The 9,248-nt window shown below is 40.0% G+C and overlaps 1 protein-coding gene across 1 annotated transcript in view; it reads left to right on the top strand.

Annotated features, from left to right (window-relative positions):
- Positions 1-578: 578 nt before the first annotated feature.
- Positions 579-9,248, top strand: part of LOC135226561 (laminin subunit beta-1-like) — a gene marked incomplete in the record, with an annotated part of 308,726 nt that continues 300,056 nt past the window's right edge. Inside the window, 1 exon segment of the mRNA XM_064266238.1 lies at positions 579-866.

Below are 9,248 nucleotides of genomic sequence, written 5' to 3'. Positions count from 1 at the left end.
GGTTAGTATGCATCACTCCGTAAATAAGTGAAAGTAAAGATCGAGCTATTAGTATTTTATACACAAATACTTAAATATTCACAAGAAAAATTAGATAAAATATATAACAGCAGATTATGAGACCAAAAATATTTGTAATTATTGCTTGAATAGTGTCATCCGTTATAAAAAAAAATAAATAAATCCTTTTTTAATTTTTTTTATAAGCCAAGAGTATCCATGCTGGTCTCCAGATCGATTGCAGACATTATTTTGGTAAGCTAATCAACAGTTATTCGTGGTATCAAAGTACTGTGCGAGTTTGTGCGCTCGCGCCTATAAATGTCAACAGATAATAATGTAATATACAGTGGATCAGGATGTTTGCTGACAAAATCTCATCGGTTTTGTACTTGATGTACACATAAATGGGCAAAATAATTATTAAAATGTTTTTGCCTTTAGTACATATTCCTTCACACATTGCTTTGTGGGGAAAAAAAAAACTTATACATGCCTGCTGGGCTAGGATTGCTAGGGCGTCTTCTGTTCTGGAACCCATAAGTTCTGGTAATATTGCCAGTAGGTGTTGTGAGCTGCGACTTGTGAGGCGCGGTAGTCGGGAGTCGGGACCTACCCAGCCAGCTGAGTCGGTCTAACTTGACGAGTCAGTGGTGCTTTCTACCCTCAGTCTCCTGGGCCAGACATCGGGATAAAGAACCTGCGGGGTCCGTCAAAATCGTTTTCCTCTTTACTAGTGTTGTGTGTATGGACTGGCATTGTTTTTGTGGAACTGTCTGTACAGGATATCGCTCACATGGAACAGGAATAATGGTGTGACATCTTGCACAGTGATTCTCGTCGAAATTTCAGTTCAGATGCCTAAGGTAAGTTGTCTCCTCCGCGTTGAACCCTCGAGGGTTTGTTTTTCTTTCTCTCCTGCTCTTTCAAGATCAGCTGTTCCGTTTGTCCTAAGGTATTGCTGTGGTGTTATCATGTCAGCAGTGGGTTAACTCTCTAGATATTAATACTAGGGCAAAGGATATGATGACTTGAAAATGAATTATAAGAAGATCAAAAAAAAGAACAGGTTTGTTGTGAGAAAACTAATTAAGTGTAACCACCCACATATAAGGGAGCTAGGTGATGGCCATAGGTCTATGATGTGGCCCCTGCAACACTGAACAAATATGACACGAAGATTAGACGTTGGTTGATCCTGTGAAGGGTTCGTTTTTGTAGTAAAAGGAAATGTACAATGTAATGGAGGATACCTAGTGAGTGTTGTAAATTAAAATGTGTAGGAAAGCAAAACTATGAACGAACAGTGATCTATAATATCTTTTGCCCTTCAATAACGTAAAAGTTTATTTCCATTACGTGACTAAAGAACCATAACAAGAATTAAGTTAATGGTACTGGAAAAGAAACCACCAGGAAATCTAGGAAATGAGATTTAGTCTTCTTTCCTCCTATTCTGATACGAAAGACTAGAGATTGCAATTGATTTTCATTTATCAGTTTGTATTTTATTGTTTCAGCGTAAGTCAAAGCTTTGATTTTTGTGAATGAGAGCAATCTATTACTGTTAGATGGTAGTACTGTACATTTAAAGTTGTAGCCTCTTAGTATGAAACAGTTGGACACTAGACTCTGTTTGCAATTACTGCCTTCATCTCTCTCTCTCTCTCTCTCTCTCCTCTCTCTCTCTCTCTCAGAGAAAGTGCACATACGATTGGCATCTTCACTCATTGGCTCTATAAAGTGATTACTACATTCTCAATCAAGTAACTTTTTATTAATGCTGTCAAATTTTATACCAGAGAGTTCTGTAATGATTTCCTCCAGACTCTCTTGTGCAACTGACCGTGCTGATGATTCCGCGATTTCACAGGTCCTGCTCATTCCTCAGCCTTTGTTTGGGCCCATCCTTATCTCGCTTAGGCTAACAGCGCAGATCTCGATATTCTCGCGGCTGGAGCAGAAGGAATTTAACGCAGTTCAGCGGTTCCTCGAAAAAGGTCTAGGCATGTTTGCAGTTTCAGAGCTTGGATTTTCGCTTCCTCTTGCTTTGTTTTTATTATTATAATAATAATAATTATTATTATTAATTTTGTACCATTGGCATGAACAGACACTTGGTAGGATTATAACGAATGCCCATTAGCATTGCCAGGTTCCTCCCTCTAATTTTTTGTAATTGGAAACAAATGAAGTATGAAGTCGCAAGAGCAAAGGAATGTGATTGATTCATTCCAGTTAACGACACCCCTCCCCCCCCCCAAAAAAAAAAAGTTCATAATGGCTAATTAAACAAGTAAAAACTGCTCCGAAATGTCTTGAGCGCAATAATGCTGTAATGGAAACTCTTAGCCAAATCCCTTGAAACTTTCAGTCACAACCCGGCAGTGGCCTGTGTTGGACCCATGGCATTGCCAGACGCACGACCATGCCTGATTTTAACTTTTAATACAATAAACTGTACTGAGGCTAGAGGGCTGCAATTTGGTATGGTTGGTGATTGGAGGGTGTGTGATCAATGCACCAATTTGCAGCCCTCCAGCCTCAGTAGTTTTTAAGGTGTGAGGGCGGACAGAAAAAGTGCGGACCCACAGACAAATAGCCATCTTAATAGTTTTCTTTTACAGAAAACTAGAACCTCTAGCAAAATATTCATAGTACACTATAAAAATAGTGAAAAAATCTGTGAAGAGGATTTTTTTGGCCCCCTCCGTGGTCCCCCCCTTTTTTGGCCACCCCCCTTCCCCGCCATCCGGTCCCCCGCCCTTGACTGATATCCTGACTACGCCCATGGTTCCAGATATGTGTGGTTCATGAATTCTTGTTCAAGTGTCTTGCTACGGTTCATTTTAGCAGAATATAAATTGTTTAGTGAACGACTTCTTTCGTTGGATCGTCTTTATTAGTGTAATATTTATTTATCCATAATTCTAACTAATTGCTCGAGTTGATTACTTAACTTTTTACGCGGCATTTTTCCCGTTCCTACACACCCGGGAATTGAGAGTCAGGGGAAAGCGCCTCAGTGGCGTGATCGGTATGGTCTTGGCCTGCCACCTCGGTGGCTGCGAGTTCGATTCTCGGGGCATTCCACTGAGGGGTTAGAGATGTATATTCCTGGTGATAGAAGTTCACTCGACGTGGTTCGGAAGTCACGTAAAGCCGTTGGTCCGGTTGCTGATTAACCACTGGTTCTATGCAACGTAAAAACACCATACAAACAAACAAACATAAAGAGTCAAGGGTCATCCGAGTGATCAATCAGCCAATTGCATCATTCTCCTCAAAACTAGACATTTTTACTCCCAAATGCTCCCCCCCCCCCCCTCTCATCCCACCATCCTCTCTCGCAGCGTGTTTCTGAACTAGCTGGAATGAAATCTCTCTCTCTCTCTCTCTCTCTCTCTCTCTCTCTCTCTCTCTCTCTCTCTCTCTCTCTCTCAAGAAAAGAAAATAAAAGAAATTGTCTCTGGTGACTCATGCTCTGAAATAAGCTTGGTAGTCAGTTGACTGGAGTTGGCAGGGTATGGGTTTCGAGAGACTAAGGGGAAAATAAGTTTTGCACATGCAAGAAAGAGGTGAATGGCGCTGTGTGTGTGCATGTGTGTATGTGTGTGTGTGTGTGTTCAACGAATTGTTCGTGATCCTTTTGTCATTAATCGGTTAGTGCTGCGAAAGCTGTCTGCACAGGGTTTTAATCCACGATTCAGCTTAATGTTAAACACACACACATATATAAATGCATTAAGCTACAAGTGCCTTTTAATATCCAATTCACTCTGCCTTGGGATTAATATATTTTCATACATGTTAACTGAAGGGGAGTTTTTCGTCAGAGGAAAAATCAGGACTTCAGTGACGCCTAAAAAATTCCCTTTCAGTTATATATGAAAATCTATTAAATCCGAAAATTATTATCAACTAAAAAAAATCCCCTTCGGTTATTGTATATGAAGATATATTAATTCCGAGCTAGAGCGAATTCGATATTAAAGAACATTCTGGCTTCTGAGAGAAAGAGAGAGATTAGAAATGTTTGATGATGAAGGCTCCACTAAATGAGGGCGTGGACCCCAGTTTACGCGTGTATGTCATAAAATTTTTTTTTTTTTTCTCTCTCTCTCTCTCTCTCTCCTCTCTCTCTCTCTCTTCTCTCTCTCTCTCTATTTTTTTTATTGTGCTTGATGGTTTCGCCACTGTAATATATAATAATATTAAACATGAAATATCAAGAAGTACCTCGCTTTGCAAGTACGTAGGCCTTTTCCCATATAGTACCTTCTAGATGTGAGCTTTTTATTGAAGGGTATTGAAATCCTCACATCATGAAGTGATTCAGATCGAAAGAAGTGGTGTTCCACAAAGAAGAGGTTAACAAGTAGGGGAACCAAGTGATCTATAACCCGGAGAAGGTTAGTTAAGTCTGGACAAACAGAAAGGAGAGAATTCCAAAGTCTGGCAGAAGAAGGAAAGAGACATATGAGGAACCGAGAGGAATGGCTGTTTTCTAGTTATATATCCCATAGGGAGTAGTGCCATCAGTGCATCTCACGCGGTGCACTGTAGGCGTTATTGAAGGTTATTTGCAGCGTGCCTTCGGCCCCTAGCTGCAACCTCTATCCTTCCTTTTACTGTACCTCATTTCATATTCTCTTCCATTTTATTTTCCACCCTCTCCTAACAATTGATTCATAGGGCAACCGCGAAGTTTTCCTCCCGTTATACCTTTCAAATCTTTTACTGTCAATTTCCGTCTCAGCGCTGAATGACCTCATAGGTCCCAGTGCTCGGTCTTTGACCTAAATTCTACATTCAATTCAATAAGTGGACTCTGTAACTTCCCTTGACTTAACAGTTGTGGACGTTTAGGAGGACTGGCATCTGTACCAACAGTCATCTATCTTCTATTTATATAACTTCCGTCATTGTAACTTCATATCAGCTGTGCGTGACCGATGGGCGAAGTTATGTTCCACAGTAACTCTGTCTTCGATACACCGACCTGTTTAGACATTGCCAAGTACCATATCATATTAATTTGATCTTTTATGCATTCAGAAGAGCGTAGGAAATATATCCCAGGCAATTCTCACCTATTAGAATATATATATATATATATATATATATATGTGTGTGTATATATATATATATATATATATATATATATATATATATATATATATATATAATAAAACCCCTTCTCCCCAACCGTTTTTTTATATTGACATATAATTGTCTTGCTGGAACGCATGAAATTCAGTTATGTATCAGTTCGATTCATGCCTTGTGAGGAAATTTTAACAAGACGTATAAGACGTCGTAGACCTTTAGAGGTGCCATTGGGACAGATGACAAACACCAGGCCGCAATGCAATCGATCAATTGATTCCAGATCCTAACTGATGCCGAAAACCACCGTTGAGCGACTCCAATATACAGAAACGACTCGATCAACCAACCATACATTCTAATACTGAACCTTTTCCTTAAACGGATCACTCGAGGCGAATTTCAAACAACCAGTTCGAATTCTAAACGCATCCACAACCACCGATGTGCAAATCACCGAGCGACTGAGCAGATATCCAGGTAAAAACTCTCTCTCTCTCTCTCTCTCTCTTCTCTCTCTCTCTCTCTCTCTCAGTAAAAAGTGTTAAGAAAATTAAAATCAAAAGTATGCTGAACAGTCACGACGCCAAACGAAATTAAAACTGAAAGCGTTAACTGAAGACCAAAACTGTATAATGCTAAAATTACAAAAACAATATTCCAGTTCTGTATACTGGAGTCGCTCAACGGTGTTTTCGGCATCAGTTAGGATCTGGAATCAATTGATCGATTGCATTGCGGCCTGGTGTTTGTAATCTGTCCCAATGGCACCTCTAAAGGTCTACGACGTCTTATACGTCTTGTTAAAATTTCCTCACAAGGCATGAATCGAACTGATACATAACTGAATTTCATGCGTTCCAGCAAGACAATTATATGTCAATATAAAAAAAACGGTTGGGGAGAAGGGGTATATATATATATATATATATATATATATATATATATATATATATATATATATATATATATATATCTTTTGAGGAAGACTACTCTCTTTAAAGTGTTGAAATGAAGATCCGGGTATGATGAGCAGCCTCTCACGAGTCACGAGGCAAAATTCAAAGTCTGTGGGAAATCGAGACAGAAGCGTCAGGAATCTCGGTGGTTGTTATGCTGAAGTGTAGGCGGGGACCGAGAGCGTCTAATACCCTGTCTTGGATTACAATGGGAGGGATAGAAGATGGTGCCTCAGCGTTTCAAGGACACTCTGAGTGTGAAGAATTATATGGTGATATTCTATAGTGATCATGCTTTATATGTGTGTGAAGATTTGTATGTTCTTAAGGTCATTTTACCCAGGACCCATGCGTTCTCTCGAGTGTGGATAGTAGGACTCCATTTGGCAGTGAACGGTTTTGCTAACGGGTCCGACTTCACGGTTTTAATTAAGGTGAAGATCATTCATGACCTGTATTCTCTTCATCATGGTTATGGAAGAGGTCATAGGTCCACACCAGGCCTCCCATTCTCTTGTTCATTTCAACACCCTCTGGTCTCATACTGGGAGGCATTTAAGAAAGGGTGTTTGGAGCGACCCTTCAGTCCTTAGCCACGCCCACTTATTAATCATTTACTTGACCTTCCTTTCTTCAGTCTTGCTATCCAACACCTCTAACTGCTACTTTTTAGTGCAGTTTGGGGTTTTCTCCCAGTTCCACCTTTGGACTCTTGTACTTCATATCCTTTATGCCCTGGATCCCTTTACCATGCTGTTCAACCTCTCCAACTCCCCTGTCAGTGCTCAGTGGCCCCAAAAGGCCCCAGTGGTTGGTGCGGCAGCCTAAATTTCATGAATGAGTCATCCATTGAATCACTTCGGCCACCACTGAGCGAGGGTCCTCGCTGGCATAAGGCCGGTTTATCCTATAACAATCAAAGAGCCTTTACTCTTTGCCTGGCACTTCGAGAATTCCGCTGTCATTTGATCTGGCTGACATCTGTCGCCGGTGAAAGCTTATTGCTGAACTAAAATTTAATGACTGGTCCGATTGACTCCTCAACTCTTGGGTTATGTACACTTCTCCAGTTTCACAGTTGACCTGCTTGACAGTACCTACCACACTTTCTCAAAATCAATTATGTTCTTTCTTAGACAGGGACACTTTTCATGCTGATTTTGAATGGCTAAAATATAGTACATGTTAGGATTTATAGCATTATAATGTGGCAATAGAAATGTGAGGCTAACTTTACGAGAGAAGATTAAGATAAGAGTTTGTTGGTATGTTTCCATATTATGATTCATTACGTAATTGAATAAACATTCTTTTTTTAATAAGTGAGTTTGTGTGCGCGAAGAGAGAGAGAGAGAGAGAGTGAGTTCGGAACAGCGTTTTGCGCGATTTTCTATTTTTTTTTTTTTTCTGATACTTTTTTCAATCAAATACCCAGTCAATATCGTCAGATAGTTTGCTTCAGGATACGCATACCCCAAAAATTTTGGAGCGAGGAAGCAGGAAGCATCCAGAGGAACTGGACATATCCTCAGCTGTAATATTTACTTCGTCCATGGAATCTACATCCAGTTTCTTTTCGAATTCCATTTCCTTTTCACACGAAATCTCTGGCAAACAGAACATGTCTGAAGAAACTCTTCCCTCAGGTTAATAGATACTCGCCGTTCTTGCTTGTCAGTTGTCATCCATATGAGGACGGTAAGTCACTTCGTGTGTTACTTCTTATCTGTCTGCAGTGTTCCTTCGCGTTCCATCTTAACCCCGTCTGGCTCTGGCATGGAACCTTCTTTTCTAAGTTTCTTGTGCTGCGCCGAATAGAATTCTGGATCTATAAGAGCAAGGGAAATCCCCGCTTCTTGACCAGTGCCGCAGTAACAACACTTGAAGGAAAGAAAAGGTGAAGAAAGGATAGAATAGTGTTTTTATGGAACAAACAAAGATATAACAAGAACCTGTGCTAGCAAAAGGCCACCGGCCACCTTCATCTTCAGCACCCGCAAAAAAAATGCTCTAATCCACCAGGGTTCTTGCATATAGGATATCTCGTACCTTTCGTTCTCCGTTTCCTAAAGTTTTGTTTTGAGGAAGACGTAATATGTGGCCACTCCCACTTGCTCACCTACGCGAAACTGACTGAATCATTTTTTGTAGCGGAATCATTTTTTGTAGCGTATCTTAATTTGGGCATGAAAGTCAAGCCTATAATCAATTCCAGGGCAGTGGATGTCATGTGGGATTCAAGATTTAAAACAAATCCAACCAGTCATTAACTGGTTGCCCATAAATAAGTAAGTCCTTTTCAGACAGACTGTTGATAAGATTTAAAAGTGGTTCGAAAAAGTGTGAGGCTGATTGATGGTTGAGGTTGCTGTGTTTGATTGGAAGCCTTGAATTGGCTTCCAGTATTGTGCCATCGACTTTTGATGTGTTACTTTGCTGATTCACACTAAGCATTCCGTCATTGAAAAGTTGTTTCTGAAATGTATATGTGAAATATGGAGCATGTGTGCCAAGGTACCAACTTGAGTTGTTCAACCGAATTTGCGAATAATGTATTATGTATTAGCTCATAGGGTATTCCACAATCTCGTGTCAGCTGGTTTTTTTTTTATTTGTGGTTCCACCTCTAGAAATCCAGTTGTTCCAACTTCAGTTTATTATTAAAATGTAAAACATGAAAGTCTTGATACAGAATCTGTTCTAAGGAACTCATCGAGACTTCGCATTATCGCACAGTAAACAGTACTACAAGTTGGTTGATAAAGGGTATCACTCCCGTTATCATAGGTAGGCTGATTTTCCCTTGTATGCTGCAGATATCAAGTGACAGACTGTAAACACGTTCACATTCGTTGACTAAGCTCAGCGTTTCAGCAAACAATCACTAATTACAGAATCCCAGACTCGACAACCCAGCGTTTTCGTGTTGGGGCAGAAGGAAAAGATACGTTACAGTTTTCTCGTAGAAAATGTAGGCGATTTGAGCCGAGATTCGTTGGGTCAGTCAGGGCTTCTGACAGTGCCATCCTCGCAACAATATTGCAGGTGCTTTGGGACATTCCTTTTGCAAAATAAAGATTTTCCATAATAGTGTTTTTTACAAATGAAGAGACCAAAGCATTTGGCCTATTGAAATCGTTTCTATAATTTTTTTTCTTACTCTATTCATGTGTTTTTTTT

Source organism: Macrobrachium nipponense, chromosome 14, assembly GCF_015104395.2.
Source record: "Macrobrachium nipponense isolate FS-2020 chromosome 14, ASM1510439v2, whole genome shotgun sequence".
Lineage (NCBI taxonomy): Eukaryota > Metazoa > Arthropoda > Malacostraca > Decapoda > Palaemonidae > Macrobrachium > Macrobrachium nipponense.
The sequence above is the reverse complement of the archived record's forward strand: the minus strand, read 5'-3'. Positions and strand labels throughout refer to the sequence as shown.